Below are 25,923 nucleotides of genomic sequence, written 5' to 3' on the forward strand. Positions count from 1 at the left end.
TAGAATGATGTCATCTGGAAATGGTAGTAATCAAGAATCGATGCAACGAGCAGAGAAAGGTTCATATGTTATACACGAGTTTTATTATTATTGCGGGCAGCGATATTGATCATGTCAGCTGTAATTTTATAATATTTTCCAAATCCTAAGATATGCAATTGACCAGAATATAAATACTTTTACTTCCCAGTACTGAAGATATTTGAGGAAATTTTATAGCAAATGTCACCGTTAGTTGCACGATTCATTGAATTTTACCGATTCCCCCCGATCTTTAACAAATGAAGCGAGCTATGTTAATCCATGGTGAATAAAATAATTATAGATTTTTGCGGCCAGAACATTAATAAATTTTGTTTACAGTCGAATACATTGTTCAGATCATCATTCAGTCATAAACTTTTGGTAAACATGATCATTTACAACCCATATTCGTGAAAATACACATTACTACAAATATGCTTAATTTCCCATGCGGCAGAGTTAATTATTTTTCACGACATAGCAGAGAGACGGAGAACATGTCGCAGATGTCTATTTAGGTGACTAGACTACATTAATTAGTTGTAAACAAAATGCCTAATGGAGATAATAGTGAGATGTATTTACACGTAACACGGAATAGTTGTCCTTGATGTCTTCCCTCAGCTGAAAGGATAAAAGGAAATTAATTCATCTTAGCGTCTTCGCTCACATGTCTTACACTAAGAACATTTTAAATAACCGCCTTGTCGAAACTGTGTGATCCGTCAGCCGAAAAAAACAACAAGTTTTGGTGTATCTGCAATCTGTTATCAACGCAGGAATTGAAGTGATACATCAAAATTTGCACTGTTAACAGATTAGATACTTAAACATTCATTAAACAAGAGCTAAATTTGCCTGTTGTGGGTCTTTCTTCAGGCCTGAAATGTTATATAAACTATTAATTAGAAATTTATTAACATGACAAGACCATAATCAACTCTCCATGCCACCTGATGGTTCATATTTTAATTAGATTTGAATCCGATCTGCAGTTCAACGGCCGTTCATGATTAACCGTTGGATAACCGAGACTTTGTTTATTATCGTAACAACGGTAACAATGACAAACGAGGCTAAAGTATTTTTTAAATTAGTATTTCTAAGCTTAGAGTTGAGTAATTTGACTGAAATTTCTTAACTGTTATAGCGAGAACTGTCAGGTCTTTATCTAATCTTCCATAGTGCCGCTTTAAGCTGTTAACCAATCCCCAGCAGGGAATTTACAGGCAACGAATACATGTTCACCAGTGTTTAAAAGGTTTCTGTGACGGGGACAATAAGTCATAAAAACGACACGCTACTTTGAATTTTAACAATTTTGTTCTATATGACTACCTGAACAAGCGAACTAAATTTATGTAGAAAAATAAGCTAAAATAAAACTCTTTCCTTTAGAGCGTTTACAAGAAATTGGAACAAACGGACGCCATGGGTAACGATTAGCAAAATAAGGTCCTATGAATTATAATCTGATTTATTAATGGGCATGTGAGCTCTTACAACCGCTCGTTTCGCTACAGAAGGTAACTGGAATTATCCATAAAAAGTGCTGTTGTCATTTTCCATCAGTGTAACATGCAACTTTAGAAACTGACACACAATTAACCCCTTCTCCACCCCATGTAGGCACAACTTGGATACAGTGTCAAGTATGTCCGTCAATTTGTATTGTTTTTGTCAGTGAACATAAATTTTAATCTCTATCTATTTAGGACAATCAATCCATAACATGGACACGTACATTACTAAAAGCTTTTTAAAAACACAAATGTTAGCAATCAGATTGACAGATAGACGTGTAGATTAACCTGTTGTGATATATTAGATATGTGTAATCTACGCCACCAACCAAGCTGATAAAACAGAAGGTTATCATCTTTCAATGACTTTCATCCGATGTTATCCAGTTGGGTTATGTTTTAACATTTGAACTCGAGCTTTCCGTGACATGACAGACATCTGTCATGACTCTGAACCGAACCCGTTAATGTGTAAACCGAAGAGAACCCGTTACATATAACCGATGAGTGTTAGTGTTTTGTTCCAATCCTATGTAATGGTATATATACGATATTAGTGGTTAGTAACATCAATCACCTTTTGAATTAATCAGATACGATACTGTTAAATACCCCTTCCCTTCCCCAGTCTTATTCGTATGTTTTTTTCTCACCAGGGAATTGCCCTGAAGGCCTACTCATGTTTTTCGTTATATGACGAAAAAAGCCCATGGCTCTATCAGTACAAGTTCAATCGACATGAAACTTGGCATGCTTGTTTCTTGGACAATTGCGCATCAATTTTTTATTTAACGTCACAATTCCAGGACGGCGGCGATGACGTCATCCTTGTTTGCTTGTCCATTTCGTACTTGATTTCTCCATAATTTAGAATAATTTGAATTGATATATAGTAGACTAGGCAGTTTATAGAAACCCTAACCCTGGTGGACATAAATTAAAACCTAACCCTTACATCATTAATAAACTGAAACTTGCTTTGTATTAGAACCTTAAATCGGACTGGTCTCCACTTTGGCGATATGGACATCTTTAACTTTTCCATCTTAAAGTCCTTATTGAATCAATCGCTCAAAGACATTTACGGACAAGTGGAAGGCTCTGAATGAGACCTGTATGGAAAATTGAGCTTCATGCATGGTGGAATCACTTGATGGATATATTTGACAAGCTCCAGAATAGGGCTAACGTCTTCACAAAGAACGTCGTAATCACATTTTCTAACAAAAAATCAATAATGACATGCTATTGCAATATATAATCTTATCAATTCTGACTGCAGTTATACCACAGAAATACAGAACAAATTCAAGCTACACTTAATACAACTAAGCATATGGTTGGCTACACATTCTTTGATATACAATGGAGTGTGAAGAGTTTTGTCTGCGATAAAACCTACATAAGGTTGGAAGTGGACATATAAATAAAATGGTTATACAGTTTTTATAACCATCAGCTTCCACTTATCAGGGGTGGCTTCCGCGGGCTGATCAAGTGGTGTCTAATGGGTACGCAGGTGGACCTCTGTTTTTTACTCCCATCCGAACGACTAGGCAACATTACCCCTGGCAAGTATGAACAGGGTATATTATACCATAGATTTTAATCATTTTCAATCTAAAAAAACCCCGTAGTATTCAAATGAACTTCATGTCGTTGGTTTACGAGTAAAGGGCACCAGAACTGACTCATAGGTCACAAATGATTGAGCTAAAATACAGTTTAAAATTGAACAACAAAGTACATGTAACACCCGTCTTAATTATCCCTGTTGGTGCAGAATAGTAGGACGTTAAACCCCGTTTCGTTTCATTTACAAAGTAACGCATAACCAAATAACCATGCATTAAAACGGTAAAAATAAAACAATTATTTCTTTTTTAATCAAATTTGCAAAACAAGCCCTTGTGAATTAACATGTATTCTAAATAATACCAAATGGAGGGACACGTTTCCAGGATATGTGCACCATCGACCAATCGTTCATCGAAAATCATAATTAAATTGGTGAAACTGATGCGATTCAATCACGAATCACCGAATGAAACGTGTCGCAGACAGTCTTTAGTTATTTGTCATGTTTGTCATGGATATAACGTAGAGGTTCCCTTGGATTATATCATATGCCGACAATCAACCGATGAAGATGGTCGGTCGATCGATCATGCATGAGTTATGTATACAAAAGTTACAAAAAACAAAACAAAAAAACAAAAAAAGTACAAAACTAACACATTTATGTGCACGTAGTTCTTTTGTATATGAAGCTATCACATTTTCCGGGAAAAGTTAATTATAGCCCTTAGGTACATTCTACGAGGAAGCAATGGGTGGGAGGAAGTCCGGGGAGATAATTTAGATAATTTCTGTCTCTAGTTAGCACCCCACCAGATTACAGTATTGTCTGAAACTACTAGTAGAAATGTCAGATATAAATATAAATTTGTAATTATAACGTCAATATGCTTTGTTATCTATACAAATTACACTGATATTATTTAATTACTTTTTCTGGTAATTGTGTATAATTATTGCCTCATTATGTAAAATAACTATATTATTATAGAATTGCTAAATATAACAAATGCCAACGCGAGAAAATGTCCCCAAAAATTACAAACTTGAAAAAAGTCTCGTTCTTACAGCTTTCCAGGTCAGATCGCATTGGCGTTTGTTTTGAACATGCTCAAAACAAACGCCGTGTCTTGGCGATCATTGGCGAACATGGATACCACAGTACGATATCTTGCGTTTAAACCACGCTTTTACTACGCTTATGGCGATCTTGACGCGCTCTGCGACCATTTTCCGTCGCCAAAGCGTCGCAGTAAGGACGTCACCCCGGTCTGACCGGAATATTACAAATGATTAGATTGTTTACACATGTATAGGTCTTTGATAAGACATTCAAAATTAAAAAGAAACCAAAAAAAAAGAAAAAAAAAAGCCAACACCCCCACCCACACACACACGCAAAATGATGGGTTAAATTCGGGCGTTAAACATACATTATGTAAGAGCTAAATCTGCCTATTGCAGGTCTTTGTTTGGGCCTGAAATGTTATCTAAATTATTAATTAGACATAAATTAACTTATCCAGACCATAATCAACTCTTGAATCCATTTTGCTGCCCAACGCTCATTGATGATTTAATCCAAAAATGGATAATTGAGACTATGTTTTTCATCGTATCGTCTTTAGTACTGATGATCAAGGCTAGGCCGAAAATTCAAAAGCTAATATCTCGTTTCAGAGTGGATCAATTTGACTGAAATTTTCAGCAAATTCTCTTTACATTATCTAGTTCTTTAACTATTATAGTGAGCACTGCCAGCTCTTTATCTAATATCCCATAATGCCCCTTTAATATTTGCTCGACAATAAATTAATGAAGGCAATGACGGATTTATCTAAATTAGATAGAGTATTAACCGGGCCCATTGAAATTTTTAATTTACTTAGGTTATAGCCGGGCGTTATTATTTGATCAACATGTAACTGTGTGTCATATAGATCAGTTCAAGCATTCAATTATTTGTTGACCCGAATGAAACATTATGTCGGTCAAGTATGTAGTCCCAAGACATTTGGATGTCTCAATTGCCCCCAACAACAATTAATACCTAACGACAACACTGTCACGAACTACATCTCAAACGATCGAGAAATAAATTTGATGATTTGATTATTTCTCTGAATAGTAGGATATACATACTAATCTAAAACGGAATTGGCATAAAGCCAAATGGGATATGTAGAAAAACATTAATAGTCTAACAGCACGGGGCAGAGTGTGCTTGATACGTCAGAAGCACCGAGTTTGTGTGCAATCTGTATTGTTGTACGTTGTAAATAAGATGACATGGGGTTTAATGTCCCGTATTTCTGCACATACTGGGATAATGAAGACGGGCATACCCCTTACATGTCAACGTGCAGACGAAACCTTGGTTTTTCCCGCCATTTGAACGACTTGACGCACTGCACCACTGACAAGGGAAAATGAAACTGGAAAATAACGGGACTTCCTGAATAGGGTCAGGGCCTTACCCACTGAATCAACTTGGCTCTGTACTGCTTTGTCTATAGAACTTGATTACTTACGCTTCTAAATAATTTCAAATTATCTCACATTAAACTGCCATACTCTTGTGCTAACTAACATTTAACATTTGCAATTGACAGATGTTGGACGGTTCAAGAAGGGTTCTGGTTTGAAGTTCATTCAAGATGTTTTTCCAAGATTGGCAATCATCTACCAAAACAGGAATGAACAGGTCTTACTCGATCCTACCATCTACTAGAACGACAGGCACGCTGCTCTTCACGGCTCTTGAGTGACAGATTGGGTCATGACATATGGATGGATAATTTGCAATTTTATGGTTGAAAAAAGAATGTTTTTTTTATAGCTTACGAACAAATCAAAATAACGTTTGGCAAGTTTAATCAATTTGCTATGGTATCATTGTTCAATTTGTTTACAAAAAATAATCTCAACTATCAGCAATCAGAAATACAATAGATAGTAATTAAACGTTCATAAGTTTGATGAGGTAAACAATTACACTAACGGCTTATAATACACCAGCTATCAAATTACCGTTAATAATATTGGATTAGTCATCAATACAGATTTAACTGAATTAAAATAAATGTTGCGTCATTGAGTGTGAACTGAGTAAATATTGAACTGGTATAATTTCCCGAAATAAGTGAGGAACAAAACGGTGTAATATGTACGCTGGTGTTGTATGCTCACCGGAAAATCATTCAAACGTACGGTGGCTAATTTAGGACATGCAAAAACAAAAATATCTCGAGTGCTTGAGATACAAGTCGAGCGGTCGAGATAATTAAGTCGAGCGCTCGAGATAATTAATAATCCCATGCTTATCCCCACCACTAAATATTTCCTACTATATCTACTCCCTTCAACCGCATGAGATATTACTAGTTTTTTGGGGTTCTTTGCATGTCCTAAATCAGCCACCTACGGTTAAGGTTTGCTTCCACAGCAAGGACCCTGGATTTGATAAGATAAAGGTTTCCCGGAGAGTGGAAGAGGACGTTGAATCGCCAGCTAGAACAGGGTGGGAGGACCGGTGGGGAGAGTAAATTAGGCAATGATCAGTATACATATGAAATAAATAACCTTGGATCAGACCTGAGCTTTTAGATAAGAGGAAATGTCAGTTTCTCCTAGTAAAACTAGGTAATCTCGATATATACAATTACTGCTTCGTATAATACATGTAACATGCGATATATTCCCTCACTTGGAAGGGGGTAGATGGTAGATATAATGAGAAATATTCATTGGTAGTGATGAACATGGAATGGAGTGGTGGGGAGGGGATGTATCCGCTCCGTCACTGCAGTTTTGGATGGGCTGTAAAAATGAACAAATGAATAAATGAATATCTTTATTATGCATATTATGCAAGATTATCATTAAATAACGCACAAAATTATGCAACTTAAAACATCGGCTGAGATGAGTTCGATTGTATTATCTCGAGCGCTCGGCTTAATTATCTCGAGCATTCGACTTAATTATCTCGAGCGCTCGACTTGGTATCTCGACTTTTTTTCTATGTTCTAAATCAGCCACCGTCTAGAAACATTGCGTTTTGTTAAGACCCGTCACGACATTATTATAAAAGAAAAACGTTCATCTGAATTATCTTCCTTAAGTTTTTTTTTAATTCGGCAGTAATTTGTCAAACCTGTATTTTTATGAGTTTTTTCATCGTCACAGGTAAATAATATAAATTATTCAATCAACAACCTCACTTATGTTCTATTAATTGCGCGGATCTATGCATCTCATAACAAAAGAATGTTATAAATTAATCTAAACATGTTCTCATAAATCGGGGACATAGATGTAGAAGTCGGAAGTGGGGACATATCCATTGCTTCTGTAATTGTTGGTACATGTGTGATAGCACCCGTTTAAACATGACTCATGCCACAATTATCGTTAAATAATAAATTATGGGTGTATACCGTTATTCCATTACAAATTAAGATATGGATACTTCATTTTGATATCACATTAATTATAGTGTATTATACATCACTGTTTTACAGTAATATGATATCTTACGCGAGAAAACCGATCAGCAATTAGCGAATGGTTATAATATGTGATCGATGTCGGTAAGTCCATATGTAACTGATACCTGCATGTAAATACTTTATTTCATTAATTTTCGTATATTATCCAATCATTGTGTTTAATCAGATTTTATGCAATAGAATAACGTCCGAAAATTTTTTATTTTTTTTATTTTCAATATAGAGCACACAAATTGAAAATCACTCAATTACGATAAGCATCAAATTGCTAATGTTCAAATTTCTATAAGTGATTTTAGCGATTTTAGTGGCTAATAAAAGTTATTGAATTTATTAGCGATTTAATGAAGCCTCGGTCTTAAATAAAGACAAATTGGATTCAAAATTCCGGCCATTCGCACATCACCAACACACCATGTCTGTCGACACTACGTTTTTGACGTTTCAATAAGCGCCATGTCTGTGTCGTTAAGTTGTGAATGGCCACTATTTTGGATCCTAGGAATCCACAGAAGTAGCAAAATCACAGATATAGTTAACAATTTATCTACTATTGTATTTATTATCACTACATTATAGCTAATGATCTATCCTCTTACGACTCATCGCCTATACTTAAAATTTTATTTGTTATCTCTACATAGCTAACGATCTATCTTCTAACGACCTATCGTTTATACATAATATTTTATTTGTTATCTCTATATAGCTAACGATCTATCTTCTAAAGACCTATCGTCTATATATAATATTTCATTTATCATCTCTACATAGCTAACGACCTATCTTCTAACGACTTATTGTGTATACATAATATTTTATTTATCATCTCTACATAGCTAACGACCTATCGTCTATACCTATTATCATATCTTCTAAAGACCTATCCTCTATGCCCTTTATTATCTTTATCATCTCTACATAGCTAACGACCTATCTTCTATGCCCTTGATTATATTTATCATCTCTACATAGCTAACGATCTATCTTCTGCAACCATTATTCTATTATATAATAACAACAAGGAGGAACTACAACTTGCATAAAATGTATATTGTTGATTATTCTTACGATTGATGGTAATTAAATTGATTTAACAGTTTATATTAATTTACTATTAATCAGACGATACGATATGATATATTGGCACTACAGGTGTCTAAATACCCCAGTACACAAATTTTATTGATTTAAAATGGCTATATACATTTCATAGTGCTAGCAATTTTTATTATACGCCCACATTCATCGTGGGCGTAGTATGCCGTCACGCATGTCCGTCGGATTTTCATCGCTCCGCAACCTTCCATTCCGGAGTTATCCTGCTTTTCCCCGAAACCTTGTTAACGCTACAGTTTTGAACAGATTTAGGACTTTCGGTTCCAGAGAAATATTATGTGTCTGGTTCAGATATCAGATTTCTTGAAGGATCCTAGATCGTTATTACATATGGTCAACATCCAAGTTTAAATTTCTGATAAGCTGCATTCAAGACAAATCTGCTATGTGCTCTTATACCTCGTTTTGCGTGGCTGTCTTTTTGGAATATCTTCATTAATATTTACCCAAATGTAACAGTGTTTGGGTATGATAAGTAGCATAATGGTTCGCTCAACCTGCATATATTCCTTGATTTTTATTCAATTGAACTGAATTTTGTATATAAGTTACATGACATATGTATTACACATTTTTTCTTGTCTGTGGATTTCATAAATATTTTATCCGGCATAGACTATAGTTCTTGTCCGTGTGACACCGATTTGTCAAAATTTCAATTATGTATGATTTTATCAATTTTGTTATATATGAAATCATTCAAATTGTGGATATGTGTAGAATATGCATATCTGCCCTAATTTTCATTCAGTTGAACTGAATATTTTATATAAGTTACATTACTTTTTTATTTGTTAAACATATTCTTCTTGACTGTGGGTTTAATAATTATAGTGTATGCAGTGTAAGCTCTAGTTCTTGTCCATATGACACCGATTTGTCAAAATTTACCCACGATATTGTCATGTTCTATCAATTATCATTTAAATTATTGTGAATATATGCATATCTGTAACATATCTTTGTTGGTCAGTTTTTCTCAATACTGGGTGCTTTTAACCCCTCCACCCTAACAGTTGGACCCTATTTATCATCTCCACATATAACTAACAATTATCTATCTCTATAAAAATATATTATATTTATTATATCTAGTGATATATATGCTTTATTCATAGTATATTCTGTATAATATATAACAAAATAAACATTATGTTTATCATGTTTGGCCATTTAACTATAGTATATTCTATAACAACTTATATTTATCTATCGTATAATCTGTAACAACCTATATTATCATGTTTAAGATATATATCTACTTTATATACTTTATCTATATAATATATATATATATATATATATATATATATATATATATAGTATACATATATTAACGATTTATCTACAGTATAATCTGTAGCAACCTATATTATATTTATCATATAATACCAACTAAATACCACCTCTAATATTCTACACAGCTTACATACAAACATACTTTCTCTCCACCTGCAAGATCTGATTTCTTCTTCCTTCCTTTTTTAAGCCACGTTTATTCCAGGAATGGAATAACAGGAATGCTTGCTGCCAAAACCAACGGTTAGGGTTTTATGTCTTACCATAATTTAGTCACAAAAATTTCTTGTTTATTCATAGTTTAGGTAATCAAATTGTGTTGTATATATACAAAGCTCTTATAGAAAGATGTAGAAGATGGCTTGACTCTTGTTTTTATGTTAGACATTTAGCATTGAATTAAGGTTTATTATATATAGGCAGCTGTCAGTTTATTAACTAATAGTTGACATTTCTAACCAACAGATACAGGAAAAGATTACTTATTAGGAATTGTTTAGGTATTTTCTTTACACTGTAGAGGAGTCACACTGGCTCAGTGAGTATGATGCTGACTCACTAACCAGGAGGTCCTAGGTTTGATCCGGGTGTTCGCCGACTAAGTTCCTCATGGTATTCCAACCTGGGTTTCCATTGTCAGTGAAAGACGAAGGGTGTGGAAACGAAGAGCTTCTAGTCGTTTGGATCGGATAAAAAACGGAGTCCCATTGGCAGCTCATTAAAGATGCCTTCACAGTTGGAAATCGAAATAAGAGTAGGCTGTAGGACTGCTGCCATGGCGCAGTGTTTCTCATAACACACCGCCTGGCGCATGTCCGTTAGTGGAGCGATTGAAACGTTAAACTGAATAACAAAACTCACAAGATTGCCAAATAAATGTTCTGTAACGAAAGATCAATACCCGATTATATAATTCGGAGACCATTTGCCGACAGATGTATAAACACGGTAACCCTTTTTTCGGTTTTATTTTATTTTACGACCACGCTCAATTTAACAATTTGTTCATTCAAGGGAAAACATGCAGATCTAAGAATGTACAGAATTCAATCTAGCCACATAAAAATACGAAGACACATAAAAGGAGAAAAAAACAAAATTTCACATCAAAGCGGAAGTAATAAAAATAATAAGGAGAGGCTGAAGGCCGATTAAAAAAATATTCTAAGATTTTCAGCATTTTTAAAATACAGATTGCTAATACAAAAATACTCCGAGCAGTCATCATCTGTCATGTACTCTACGGATGTGGGTCGTTTGCTTAGCACATCGCTTGTTTCAAAGTTATGTTTCTTTTTAGTTCGTGTTTATCGCCAGATAATGTGTCATAAATACTATAATATATGAGATTTCTGACAAAAGTTGGCTCTCGGTTTCATTAAAAACTGCAAGCAAATGTATGTAATAGCTATAAATTAAGCTAAATGATTTTTCAACATCTCCGAACACGGTAACTAATGACTTTCTGTAATGTACGCAGATTGTCGACATTTTGAAGATAAACATTTTTATGTTATTGGTCTAGTCGTGTTTATTGCGTACGATTTTAAAAGTAGCGTTACTATTAATTTGATCTAATATATATTTTACACGAGGTTATCGATTCGTATAATATGCAATATTAAAAGATATTTGATATTCATATTTATCTCTAAATTAACAAATATATTTCATCAAAATGATTTATTATTACACGCAACATCATTTACTACGTAAACATTATGTGTTTTGGTGTTTGCACAAGAAATACTTGTGTGGAATTGGCGGGGAATGTAGCCTATAAAACATCGCTTTCTTTTGTACGTCTGCCAAACTATAAACTGGCGGCCACGTGCAAACAAATTACAACGAAATAGGTTCCGCAAGATTTTTTAAATGCTCTAGAAGCAACAAGTGTTTGTAATGTCCGCCCGAATATGAGATGATTCCACAAACATACGTAACATATGATAACATATATCATTTCATTCATGGTTCCTTCAAATAAAAGCTACAAGTCATAAGGTTACTGCAAGTTCCTTTAATTAATAAATACAGAGCATATGGAAGTATATAGATTATAATATCACATATTCATCACACCTATGTAAAATGTTAAGTATTTCCGTTCAAGTAAATATTATAGCCTTATTGCATCAGATGTGCACTCAATAGAAGACAAATCATATAATGATACAAATTGCAGAATAACACCAAGTTATGAAAAGAGACTTTTACAATTAGTTTAAAACAGTAGTCCCAGACTAATAAATCAATCAAATGGTAAGACATAACCTATTTAGCTTCAAATACTGACCCGTTCAAAATTGCTTGCAAAATTGGCTTAAACGGTAACCATATCTCAGTCAGAGTTTATCGCCATTTGTGACTGTATTGCTTCGAGAACTATCACACGACGGTCATATATAGAGTGGGGATCAGGATAAATGTTTTTTAGGAATTTTAATAGAATTAAGATTTATTTGAATATAATATATCGTGGAGGGCTGCTGCTTTAAATACTTTACTAAGCAAAGATATCAGGTACAATATTCATCTACGACGCCTTTTAAGACCGGGTTTGTTGCACCAATTGTCTTTTATTTTCAATTAAACCAATATAGACGCCCGATAGTCATATTTTACTAGGTTGTGTCACCCAGAGTTGTACAAATCGTCGTGGACGAAGCCATTTGTCGTCGACGAGAAAGTAGTTCAGCAGGTCTACTGAACTACGAGTCTTCGTAGATCCAGAGGGGGGTTGGATGGCCGAATGGTTAGCACGCGCGCGCTGTATCATACGGTCTGTCATTGAGTCAATTGGCGGGGTTTCGATTCCCCGGTTGTACGTGACAAGGAGTAGGGTCGCCTGTCCAACCTCGTGGGTTTTCTCCGGGTCCTCCGGTTTCCTCCCACTGCTAAAGACCCCTACGCGCAAGCGAATTATTGAAATAAAAAAATTAAACCATATGTTAGTCCCGAAATGACCTAGTTTGTGTCGAGTGGACGTTAAACACCATTTCTCTCTCTCTCTCTCGTAGATCCAGAAACGTAAAATACCTACACAAACTCCACTGACCCGTCAAGCAATGTTTTAAGTCACGATTATTGTGTGAAATAGCTTTATTTAACGTCCGCTTCCACCGAGGTGATATCGTAGATAATAACATGTTATGTATACATGGTGCAATATTTTACAATGTGATTAGTGAAAAAGGGATTAATAGAATCATTAGATATTTATATATATGTAAAAGACGGGCCGGAACATTTTATAACAAGTGCAAAATGAAATAAGTGCGAGTGGGGACATACATACGTTATATTGACGGACACACAATATGAATATGGGACGAAACAGATGAACGTGGACAAACATTTAGACATAGTATGTACATGAATATATCAGTCGTTTCTGTCGGTCAGGTCGATTTGTCCGGGTGAATGGCAGGGCGGTGCACATCTTCCTTTCATCTTCTAGTCCGGTATGGTGGTAGGTTTCATTTTTGCTTCTGTTTCTTCATTCCTTTTATTATTGGTTGTATGAAGGAAGAATCCAGCACCTGAAAAGAAAGACGAGAGAGAATCTTCAGGTACTGGATTCGTACTTCAGCACCTGAAAAAAAGATTATTGTCCAGTATTTTAATATTACCGAGCTGTCAAGTTTATTATAATGACAATGCATTATGCCCACAAACAAACAGAAATATCACGTACAAAATGCGAATGTCCGTTTAAAACTTCATTGAAAGTTAGTTATAACCGTTCAGTGTTGTTTACAATAATTTCATCCAGTAGCGAATAGTTTTAAAAGTCTAATATTTAAAGACTGAGGATATTCACATATCCGCAGTGACTTCTCTCTGAGTTATGTCCCTTTTTTTTAAGTGGTGGGGCTCTGAATGAGTTACACACCTGTGTTATCAAATCATCTGAAGGACAATTTTCCGAGTCATCTGTTTGATTATTATTCATTGTATTTGGTGTGACATAGCCACTTGTCCACAACAACATTGCTCCCACAATGTCATTCCTACAAATCGGAATACATTAGCGTTTTCAACCGTACTTCGGATTAAATATTTCTTCACCATTTTGTGGTTTTGCCACGTTGAACTATACAATTATGTAAAGAAAATTTAAGCAATAAAATTTAAACTATTTATTTTTTTATCCTAAACCCCCCAAAATAACAAATACAGAAAATAAACCATTGTTAAATGGTGCCAAATATACTATTTTGTATTGTCTGGGTTTTTTTCTTCATATTTTTCATTATTTCTCTGATAAGTTTAGTTTGTTTTGACGTACTTGTTTTGTTATATCGAGAAAATCATAAAAAATGGGCGACTTGTTCTGTCTAAGTTCTCTTTACATAAATAATGGTAGAAAGCAAGTCGACACAGATGGATAATACAGGGAAATATAAATAATTCTGACAGAATCATTTAAACATGTGAGGATTGCAGAAATGTACTCATGGTCCGCCCATTCATTTTTTCTTTGCGCGGAATGTAATATGATGCATTACAATGCTTTGAACACCGCCATTTTGCCCGATAAAATATTTGCACCGCACACCGCAATATACGTACTATCTAAAATATATACAATGATAAGGGTAACATATTATATTAAACAAAGGAGGTGTAAGCATCACCCTCGTTTCATTCTATATCCTCGAAATAAAAAATAACATAGTATCACAATGAAATTATATTTGAACATAATATTATATCGTATAAATGAGGTGCAAGTATCTTCTCTTTTAAATTTAATTTTCTCAAAATAACTGTTTTTTATCAACATACTATCACAATGAAATTATATTTAAAGATATTATATTAAATAATGGAGGTGCAAGTTTCGCCTTCTTTTCATTTTATAGTCCCGAAATGTAAAATGTATTCCCGAAATGAAAAATAACTTTTAGCGACATACTTTCACATATACTAAACTTACGCTGTATGCCTACAAGTAGCATCGCTTGAGAACAGCTAGTTCTCTGACTAGGGTGACTTTCACAAAAGAATTATATTCAATCACTTAAACCATCTAAAGATACCTGTGGAAATATGCTTATTAAAACCCAACATCAAATGTAATATACATCATCAATTGCAAATAATTTGTGCTTTCTTATAGGACATTTTCAAAGTACATGTGTGAAATGTCCGATACAGAATCAATTGAACATTCCATGGGCTTATCATTACCCAAATAGCACACTGACCCCAAAAGTTATCGTGAAAACACATCGAATAAACCATATTCTAAAATATAGAATTATCTGCGCGATTTAAACATAAAGACACAAAAAACTGAAGCTGCAATAGAATTTCTTTAAAATTCAAATTTATGTAAATTCAAGTAATATCAAATATGTTCTTAAAGCATTCTAAAGGATTATCTGTACAGTTGCAATATCATAAAAATCCAGATAAAAATACCCGTAATCTACATTCTAGAATGTAGCTACAAGGATCAAGGAAGTCCTTTTTTAAATACAGTATCCAATTTATACTTTAGTTATAAGTCGGCTAGAGCTAAATAAATCACTATATATAAGATGTGCGTTGAAAGGGAACTGACCTCAATATTGTTAATTGAAAGGCGGACTTATGTCTACAGATACTGTCTACTTGGTCTATTTGAAAAGGTTTCAAGATTTGTGTAATAATAGAGTTATTGGAGGTCAATTTGATCTGTTGTAGGTTACAACTCAACAACACATTAGGTCATCTGAAAAATACTGTGTTCAATTGTGTCTAGACTTTTTAACAAGTCATGTTCCAAAATTTGCTAAACGCTTTTGACAAACCACGTTTAAAGTAATTTCTAATAATGAATTCTATGTTCTGTCTATTGAAGATGTTCGTCTTGGGAAATGAACTCCCCAGTACCGAATTCAACATCCATTGAAATACATTTTTGTTGTCGATGAATATAACAGTTTAAAATAATAAGACATATAAAACTTAGAAACAATATTTCATCAAATAAGCTTCAAATATATCACAAAAGATGAAACAAAATGGTTGACATTTCGTCAATTATAACATGTGAGGAGCAAGGTTATGGTATCGTTGGTAGGATATCAAAGATTCACAGTTTTTCATCTTCAGAATCATAATTTTTTGTGCCTTTTTTTATCTGAATATACTTCGAAGCGCTAAGCCAGTAAAAACGTTTTTGTAAATAGTGTGTCAATGCCACGTACACAGGTCGTCCCAAAAATATGAAAATGTTTTCCATGACTAAACTAAAGCATTTACAACCAATCGGAAATAATCAATGGTTGTTCTATGGTCAGTTACGTATCAGTTAATAAAAAATATTGTTGAGCATCCACTGTGTCATAATTATGAAATTCAACTAGTAATAAATACGTTTTTTACTGCATAAAACTGTAAATAACCAACTTTCGGTCCTTATTTCAACCCCAAATGTTTAATCTGATATGCACGGATAACAACAGTTTGTTTAAAAGTCTGACATGTGGTCTTTATGGGAATATTTGAAAACAACTCAGGAGAAATACAAAATTTTGCATCCGCCATTTCTAGGATATCAAGATTTCTGTGAAAATTGGTAGATGTTTACTACTATTTCACGGTGCATACGACGATGTTGTAATATTTTGATTTTTTTTTTTTAAAATAAGATTTGATGGATTCCAATAAAATTAAGGTCCCAAGTAATATTATATGATAAGGCTACACAGCACATTTAAATTTTTTTACTAAATGTTACTTCATAAAGTTTTATATCCTATTTGAAGAACAATAACCTATTTTACAAAGACCCGACACATAATGAGTACTGTTTGATATGTCATATAAGGCTTTTGTGTTTAGGTTTAAGATGTATTCAATGTTTTCTGGATATTACGAGATCTTAGTTATGGATGTGAAAGATTTTAACCAGATTTTATTTAAGGTCAGAGTATCAAAAGTTTCGCATGGAATTCGTTGAAGTTTGAATTTTACAGTTCCTGATTCCATGCCGCTAAGGAATTGTGAGATCAAAGGGTTAAATGAATAGTTTCCATTACCGTATATATTTACGTATATTTGAAGATAATTCTTTATAATTATTTACATGAAGAGACTAAATATTTATATGACATTAAGTTTCTCGTTGTATCGCGCGAGACCCCTTGATCTACTGACGTCATCTCCAAAGATGGCGTTGTTGAATAGGAGGTGAAATTGATAACAAATATCTTTTACTTTAACTGGAGGGTATTTACAGAAAAACAAACAGCTTCTGTTACCATTGGTGATAGACATTTAAAACAAAAATAATTCACATATAACAAACACTTGAAGCAACCAGAATGTTATGTAGATATAATTGATGATGGTACATAAGCAACCTATTGGTACGCTGTTGATTGACAACCTGTCAGTCAAAAAGAGATTTTTAGCAGCAACAATTCGGCTATCTTTCTACTAGCTTAGTTGGGTGTATTTAAATTACTTGAAACATAACCAACCTATCTGTTTTTGCCCTTCAGATTCTTCAAATACCTTTTTCTCACTTAGGCCTCCTCATTTTGAAAGACTGTAGTAAAAACTTAGCAGGTAATTTCTAAATGTTTGTGAAAAGATGACACACCTTGTCAGACGCCGCTATGAATAATTGATATTACCATAGCAACGCTTTCTTAATGAAAATTTCAGTTTTCCTGTATGAAATAACATCCAAAATGTGAGAGTAGCAGCAAGGAAAACAATACACAAAAACTCTTTTGATCTGTTTGAACTTGCGTGATGAATTTACTTACCCCGATATACAGCATAGATAAACAACAGGAAAAGTATCGCCGCCTAACCTGGTTTTTAAATATAGAAAAGAAAAGGAATTGTGTTGGCAGAAAAACAAATTGTTGATTACCAGTGAGGCGGTGGTTGTTGCAGATTATCGCCTCAGTTGTGTTGACAAATTTATTACATCTGGAATCTGGTACACCGCGGTAATAATAATTTGTTTATAGTAACTGTGTACAGAAAAAAAAGTTATTTCAGTTTTTCGAATATTTGCGCATCCCCAATCATGACTGCTCAAGTATGAACTTTTAAACATTTTAATTTTCTACAGTCACTTGCATGTGTCCTGAAATGTATCAATTTTTTTTTTCTGAAAAATTGTTTGGATTGAAAATGCACGCAAATACCAGAAACATATGCACCCGTGCTTCAATGAAATATATTGGGTTGTATAAAATAGTATGCTGAAATTAAAACGAATGGATAATGCCTTTAGTGACAAAAAATGAAATGGGGTTTAACGTCCTACTGTTCTACTCTGACTGGGCTAATGCAGTGTACTATGAGGGAAATTTTGCCCGGACAGCGGCGCTACGGCCTACTCTTATATCGAATTCAAACTGCCAATGGATCTCTTACGTGCACGCCATTCGGTACACGGGACCTCAGTTTTTTTGTCCCATCCGAATGACTAGACAGCCGCCTTGTCAGACTCTCTGTCCTGCACCACTGACGACAATCCGGATGAACTTTCTCGGCCAACACCGAGATCGAACCCGCGACCTCCAGGATAGAGAGTCAGCGTCTTACTCACTTAGCCACCGTGGCTCCCTTTAGTGACGAACCTGCTTAAACATTTATTGCAATTCATAATTTAACCAGAATGTCGAATGATTAGATTTAAAATTTAAATATCGTAAATATAAAAAGTTAGTATTATTTTGAAATAATGAAGATTGTCAAGTTGCAATAAACACACCCTTTTATTTAATAATACGTCATCATATAATCATTAAACATGCATATTCCATTATCCTTTTTTGATATTGTAAATGAAAGCAAATTATTCTTTCGATCTGTTGACTTAGAATAAAATTTATATATTAGCTTAAAGCGAAGTTTTCGCACACTTTCTAGTCAGCATTGTCTACACAAAACCAAGTTGTTTGTAACTGAAAAAGAAAGATATTAAGACGTTGGATTGTGATGTAAAGCATGACGCCAGTTATACTCTTTGTGTAGAATACCAGACCTCTCAAAATACATTGACATTGTGAGACTCAATAGTATTTAAATTCCTTAGCACGAAATGAAGTTTGTCCCGTCATGAAAACAGGTTTACCGTTTTGAACCTAGCATACGGTTATTTTTCTGTTCTCTCGTTGAGAATGCTACAGGGGAGAATTTTGCCCACACATGGGCCTTTACGTGCAATTAGAATCGAGATCCAAAGGTTCTAAGTGAACCGCAACCCGGGTCGAATTGCCTGGAAATTACTCAGAAATTTTTGTCATGTATATATGCGCCTGAAAATGCAAGGTCAATAATTAGTGCAACTAAAACAGTGATATGATATTCAGGACAAATATTTTCCTCCGAACATTTCGGATCTACGGCAGATAACTCGGTTTTTACCAAGACTTAAAGAACATTATTATTTTAATTTACATATACTTCTAGCACATCATGATTTTCTTTAATACAAGAAGACACTTATCAACTTATTTCATCTGTAAATATAATTTTATTCTAATTATCCACGGTCTGGAATCTAGAAAATAATCTGTTATTTCTGATTTTAAAATTGCTTTACATTGATAAAATCAATATCAATTCTTACAAGTCCAGATTCATTTTAAAGGGATTTGTAAAGTATTTGAAATTAACCAAAGATACTCTAAGTCAACCAAAGATACTTTAAGCTTGGCGTGTAAAGGGTGTAGGGTGTTACTACACGTGCATATACAGAAACGTTCACATTTAAAGGAGCCACCCCATTGAAATGTTATTGAAAACAAACGTGGATAATTCGAAGAAAACTAATAGACAGTTTTCATATAAAGTTGTCCCACTCCATGTTTACTTGTGTCATATTGTTTACGTTCCTTTGTACCATGCGCATTTTATCCAAGTTAATCCCTTTCTCAAATTCGAAAATTAAGAACGTTACTTGGTTTAATATTACATAATGAAACAGGAAAAATAAACTTATTTGAGCCAAGATCATAAGGTCTGCCATTCAGTTAAGTGACGTGGTTTCGATCCCACACCTGTTCGTGACAAGGAGTAAGGCCAACTGCCCATTACTCATTTTTTTTTCAAGGGTCCCTTGGTTTCCTTTTACTGGCTAAGACCCCTGGCAAGCGAACCATTGAAATAAAATTTTGCCATGTTACTCCAGAAAAAACAATCTGTGTTGAGTGGACGTTAAACCCTATTTGTCTCCCCCTACTAAGAGCCAATAAATGCTCTATTATTCAAATTGAAACATTCAAGTAAACAGACTATTCTGTTTGTGTGCTGATTTGCACTTTGTAGCGAAATTTAAATTAGTAATCGCAAAAACACAAAGGCGGTTTCACGTCTGCTGAAAGATAATATATATATTAAAGTAGAAAAATGATTTGACATATAACTGAATATATGAAATGTATATTTTTTCCAAGTCACAACTCCACTTTAAAAATTGAATTATTCTTTGTTAAAAAATCAATCATGTTAGCAGCAAATCCCCCTCTGACTGTATGGTAACACGGTTTAAGTAATTCAAGGTCACTGGAGGAGAAGGAATTGAGAATCAGGGTGCATTGACTGTAAATTATTTTTTGTCTGTACCCACATCACAACAGGTTTGTTTTATTAAACGCCATAATGTATGTAAAATAAGTTAACTGGCTGCAGTAAAACTCGCTCTAGCGAACAGATTATCTTAATTGCTCGTTTAACAAACAAAGCTTACGGTCTTGGCTGTAAGAATTACTCACCGTATGTTGGGCATATTATCAATAAAATCACAGAACACAGGCATGCGATACCTCGTTCATCAATCTTGGACAACGTTTAAGAGTACGCCAAAAAGAATAGAACTAAAGTAGCTATATGGCCAGACTTGAGAGAATCAAAATGGTGTTTAATGCCAGGTCATCACTAACAATTTAAAAGAGACTACCATAGGTAAAATACCGATAATCTACAGAGATTCGGGTTTCTTGGCTGTCTAAGCGTTGTATGTTACGTTAAAGTGTTGCAAACGGAATTCGAACCAAGGGGTTTTGAAATTAATGTTTAATGTTATGGTATAGGAACAAATTTTCAAACTGTAATTATGCCAATTTTACAATATCTAGAAGCAAGTTGATATTTTAATGCGTGGAAAGGTTTTTTTTGTTTTGCAAGAATAATATAGTTTCTATATCCGTACATGTACTATCCATGTAAAGATATAACTAATTGCAAGATGGGTATTTAATACTAAAGTCATCTTCAATAAGCCCGCTAATGACAAAAGTCATGTTACCGGAAGTACTGTTTTTATCACATTGCGTGACCCCACTCTTGTCAGATAAACTGTTTTAAAACATATACGTTTTCAGAGGAGGAAATACTCTAATACAAACAAAATATGAGAGAAATCTCTTGAACAGCACGTTTAGTTTGCCCTCTATACGTACAATAAAATTATTAAATCTATTTGAACGCTATGATAAATTGAATCAATCAATCAAATTGTGTTATCGAGTATTTACATCGCATTGCTAAACTTGTGCTTGTAGTGCATATATGTTTCATCAATTGATATTGTACACAACTCGGAACAAGACGGCAGTGACTTAGTAACACGGTAAAGCTTTTAGCGGTAGTCTTCCACTGATGTACTGGGGATTAACCTGAAACTTTCCACAAAGTGGTAAGTTGATTGCTATTGTTGCTGAATATAAAGAGCTGCTTCCAGACATGCTTTAAAGTAACTCTAAAGCAACATGTTTGAAATGTACACGAGCGTTATAAAGAAGCCGTTAACAACACATTTCTAATCCAAACACAGACCCCGAATCCGTTGTTTATGATATTAGCAATGACAAAATTGAAAAGATTTAATCAAGTTTTAATAATAAGGTGAACAATCTCTGAACTCTTAAAGGGCGAATAAAACATGCTTTAAATTCAGTGTATATATTTTAGTCTTAAATCTTTTTATGTCATTTTTGTGGTATTAAAGGAAGTCTTGCAATCTTATTTGTTTCACATTCTTGTCAATCTTCTCTCGTGAACATTGCAGGGCCTACTTATTCCTTACCATCATATAACCTGTCCGTCTGTGCAATTAATGTAGATAAGTGAACAGTAAAATACTTTTGCAGAATATAATACTCCAGTTATATAATCTGTCTATTCCAAAAAGAATTTCTTCTGTAATAACAAAACCATCTGACCAGATTGAAGAGTTGACTGAGTGGGAAACATCTTGTATGTGACCATAACTCATATTTCTTTGTAGTAAGAATCGATTATGGTTAAGAATGTCTTGTTTTTTTTTATGTAAAGTATGTTTTACCACCAGTACATGGAAGTGCTACCCTGATTTGACCCTTAAACATAAACTTCGGTAATTAAATAAGATCACACTTCATTATATGGAAGTACTTTAGACTTAGAGACATTATAACATATTGCCGAGGCGCACAGATTTAGGAAGTTATTTTGCGAAGTATATCTTCATACATGTATTTATATTTCTTTTAGTGTCAGGACATAAATGGTTTAAACGGAGACAGACAGCGGTATCTTCTAATGTTATTAAAATATCAATGCAAATTACATTTGAGTCCTTACAGTCCAAATCCCTTAGGTATGTCTGGGCTGCATTAACATGGAGATATAGCTTTAATAAAGACATCAGTATATCAAATATAATTCACAAAACATGTAATCTACGTTAATCGGTAGGAAAGCCGAGAGCCTATAGGCACGGTCATCTAGGTTGAGTAGGGGTGGGGGCATCAGTGTCAACATTATTAAAATCAAATGGTATTTTCCCATTTATTCAGATGGTCACTGCATTAACAGTTACATACAAATTTAAGTAAATATCATTATGGGCTTGTGCTGACAGAAAATCTTATGACCTTATTAGACTACTAATCAATTGTCTCGATTGGTGGCTTGACCTGATTGAACGCACCCTATAAAAAAATATCCTTAGAACAAGATGCATTTGTCTACTATATCATCCTAGGTGGAAGCGGAGTTAAGTCCCACTGACTGACTGAATGACAAGATGCAATCGGCATTCCTCGATAAATTCGGCTAATTTCGGGTGTTTTTGAATTTATACTCGGGCGTCATTTCCACTTAAGGGCTAATCACTAAACACCTTCCGAGGGCAAAAATAATTCATTACTATGCCTTTGTAATCATGCTGATTTACGGTGGATATAATAATAATATTAGTGCATTTAACCAGTTTGTGGAAGGTCCAATGAGATCACTGCTACCAGACTAATTGACCTGTGTGACATTTTAAACCATATGGAATACTCAAATGTTTGAGCCGCAGGTATTAAATGTCTGTCAAAGAAGTGTGACCAAGGAGAATTTAGTAGACCCACATGTTCTTTCAGCTGCTGGCATCTTTAATTATGGATAAGATTCAACCCAGACGTAATACTATGTATTTAAAAGTAAATGTTAAAGCCAAATATAGACATCAATGCATTGTCAAAGGGACCAAGTCGATAACTTTTAGAAAATGAATTCTAACTGTTCAACATCATAAAACACCGTGATAGGTGTCATCTGCCGACTATGTGATCTATAAATTTATATACGCATCGTTAATTAATCACACTGCTCAACATTCGGCAAAACTGTCTACTGGTTAAACAGATCTCGATTTTTTCTTATCTCAGAAGTGTCATCGCGATCTAGTGTTAAGCTGTTTAACTGACAACGACGAGTTCTGTGTTGAATTGTCCTGATACTTTGCTTACTGCTAATTTTACACCAATCCCACCATCTCACACACAGCCTTTCGATTAAAATACAAATCAGTAGTTAGATCATTTAAGGAGCTAATAACATCTTTGAAATTTAATCTGTGACACGGTGTCCTTTACGTGAATGAAGAAAGTAAGAATAAATGTAATGAATAATTCGTTCGCTGAATGTTTTAAAAAAAACCTATTTGAATATCTTATAGAATCCATGCACAGCTTGACAGTTATTAATGCCTGATTTAAAAAGTGGATAGTGGACAAAATAAAATCCCAAAGAGAAATTCGGAGATAAATTAATTATTAACTTAGCTGATTTCATCACGAAATTACATAAAAGATAGTTAGTAAAGAGCAATAAAAGAAACAAAATATCTCATTCAGCAGGTAAATTACGCAAGTCTTGAGGAAAGGGCAAATTTATAAATGGCTATATAATCCGAGAAGAATCCGTTAAATTGTAGCCCAAAGATTGGCGATATTGGAAAGTTTCAATCATGATAATAATGAGGATGCTATGTAGTTAGATGGGGTTTTGTTCTGAGGGAATTTTCTCTAATAATGATCAAAGTCAGCTACATGGATTAGGGCCAATTAAAGAGTTACTCTACTCTTTATTGTAAGTCGCAAATAGAAGACTTATCAGAGCTTACGAAGAGAAGTGTGGTCTGTTTTAGAATATCGCAGCAAAGAAGCCCATAGTAAATACACCCTTTCCTTTAGACACTTGACTCACTGAATGTGTCGTGGGTAGTCCGACTCATGCAACTAAGATCACTTTGCCCCGGCCCACTTTGCCTAGTAACTATATAGGTGGTAATTGCTACAAAGTTGGCTTATTCCAAGTAACCTTGGATTCTCCAGTTCGGGTTGTCAAGGGTGTTTTCGCGATGCAGAGTATGCTTACTTTCTTTTAGAATAACCGATACAAGTTCTTCTAGTTTAACCGATCTCTGGGTGTAATTCGGACGGAAGATGAGCTGACATGTTTTGGATTGTACTCGCACTTAACACTACAGTACACCAGTAAACTGAATCACTATAAAAGAGGACAGTTTAAATTGTGATAGAATATATTCTATTGTAACATGGAGCCACGGTGGCTAGGTGGGTAAGGCGCTGGCTCGCTAGCTTGGACGTCGGGTGTTCGATCCCTGCATTGGCCGAGAAAGTTCATCCCGATTTTCCGACGTGGTTTCCCCTTGTCAGTGATGCAGGACGGAGGGCCTGACAGAGACAGCTGTCTATTCCTTCGGATGAGACGAAAAACCAAGGTCCTGTGTAAACATTGAAATGCACGTAAAAGATCCCTTGGCAGTTGGAATTCGATATAAGAGTAGGCGATAGTGCCGCTGCCCGGGCAAAATTTCCCTCATAGCACACTGTATGGCGTATGCCCGTCTTCATTAGCCCAGTATAGGAGCAGAACAGTAGGACGTTAAACCCCATTTCATTTCATTTCATTTCTATTGTAACATGTAGAATAATCTTGTTACAACATATAATCTCTGATCTTTTAGTGTAAGACTATGAAATGAAATGGTGGGGTTAAAGTATTACATTTTTGCATAGACGTGTAAGATAATACATAGCACGTTAAATAAAATATTTAGAGTAAAATTGTAATGAATTTAAGCCTGTTTCCAGTATCTCAAAGAAAATCAATCAAATTTATTGTGTCAACTCTTCAGACATAGATAAAATACTTATTTATACTTATTTATATTTTACTATGTGTTGTCTGGGTGGAACTATCAATTGAACTGAACGGGTTAACAGTCTGGACTAGATGTAATCATGTAAAACCTATTTGTAGATAACGGTATTTTATAATCCTATTGACTTCAATATAACATTTCATTCGTCACGTTGCTTATACTCTTTACATCAATTATAAGAGCTGTGAGGACGAGACTTGTTCGTTTAAAATAAAAAATGCTCGTTACATCAGGAAATGTACAATTATTCTATATTTTCCTTTCAAAGATTATAGAACGTGTCTAACGTGCTTTGAGAACATTGATCAGAAGAAGAAAAAAATCAACAATTGACATGTGATATTACAAATTCCCTACTGCATGTTCTAAAGGTCACGGTTCAGGTCGTTTAGTTCGGACGTTACGC

At 34.4% G+C, this 25,923-nt stretch overlaps 1 long non-coding RNA gene across 2 annotated transcripts in view; it reads left to right on the top strand.

The window, feature by feature from the left end:
* Positions 1-21,527: 21,527 nt before the first annotated feature.
* LOC126818525 (uncharacterized) overlaps positions 21,528-25,923 on the top strand; it is a 29,244-nt gene continuing 24,848 nt past the window's right edge. For both annotated transcript variants that reach the window (XR_007679261.2, XR_008787907.1), the window contains exon 1: positions 21,528-21,713. This is a non-coding gene — a long non-coding RNA (uncharacterized LOC126818525). The remainder of the gene's footprint in view (positions 21,714-25,923) is intronic.

The sequence above is a fragment of the Patella vulgata genome, chromosome 4 (genome assembly GCF_932274485.2).
Source record: "Patella vulgata chromosome 4, xgPatVulg1.2, whole genome shotgun sequence".
Classification (NCBI taxonomy): domain Eukaryota; kingdom Metazoa; phylum Mollusca; class Gastropoda; family Patellidae; genus Patella; species Patella vulgata.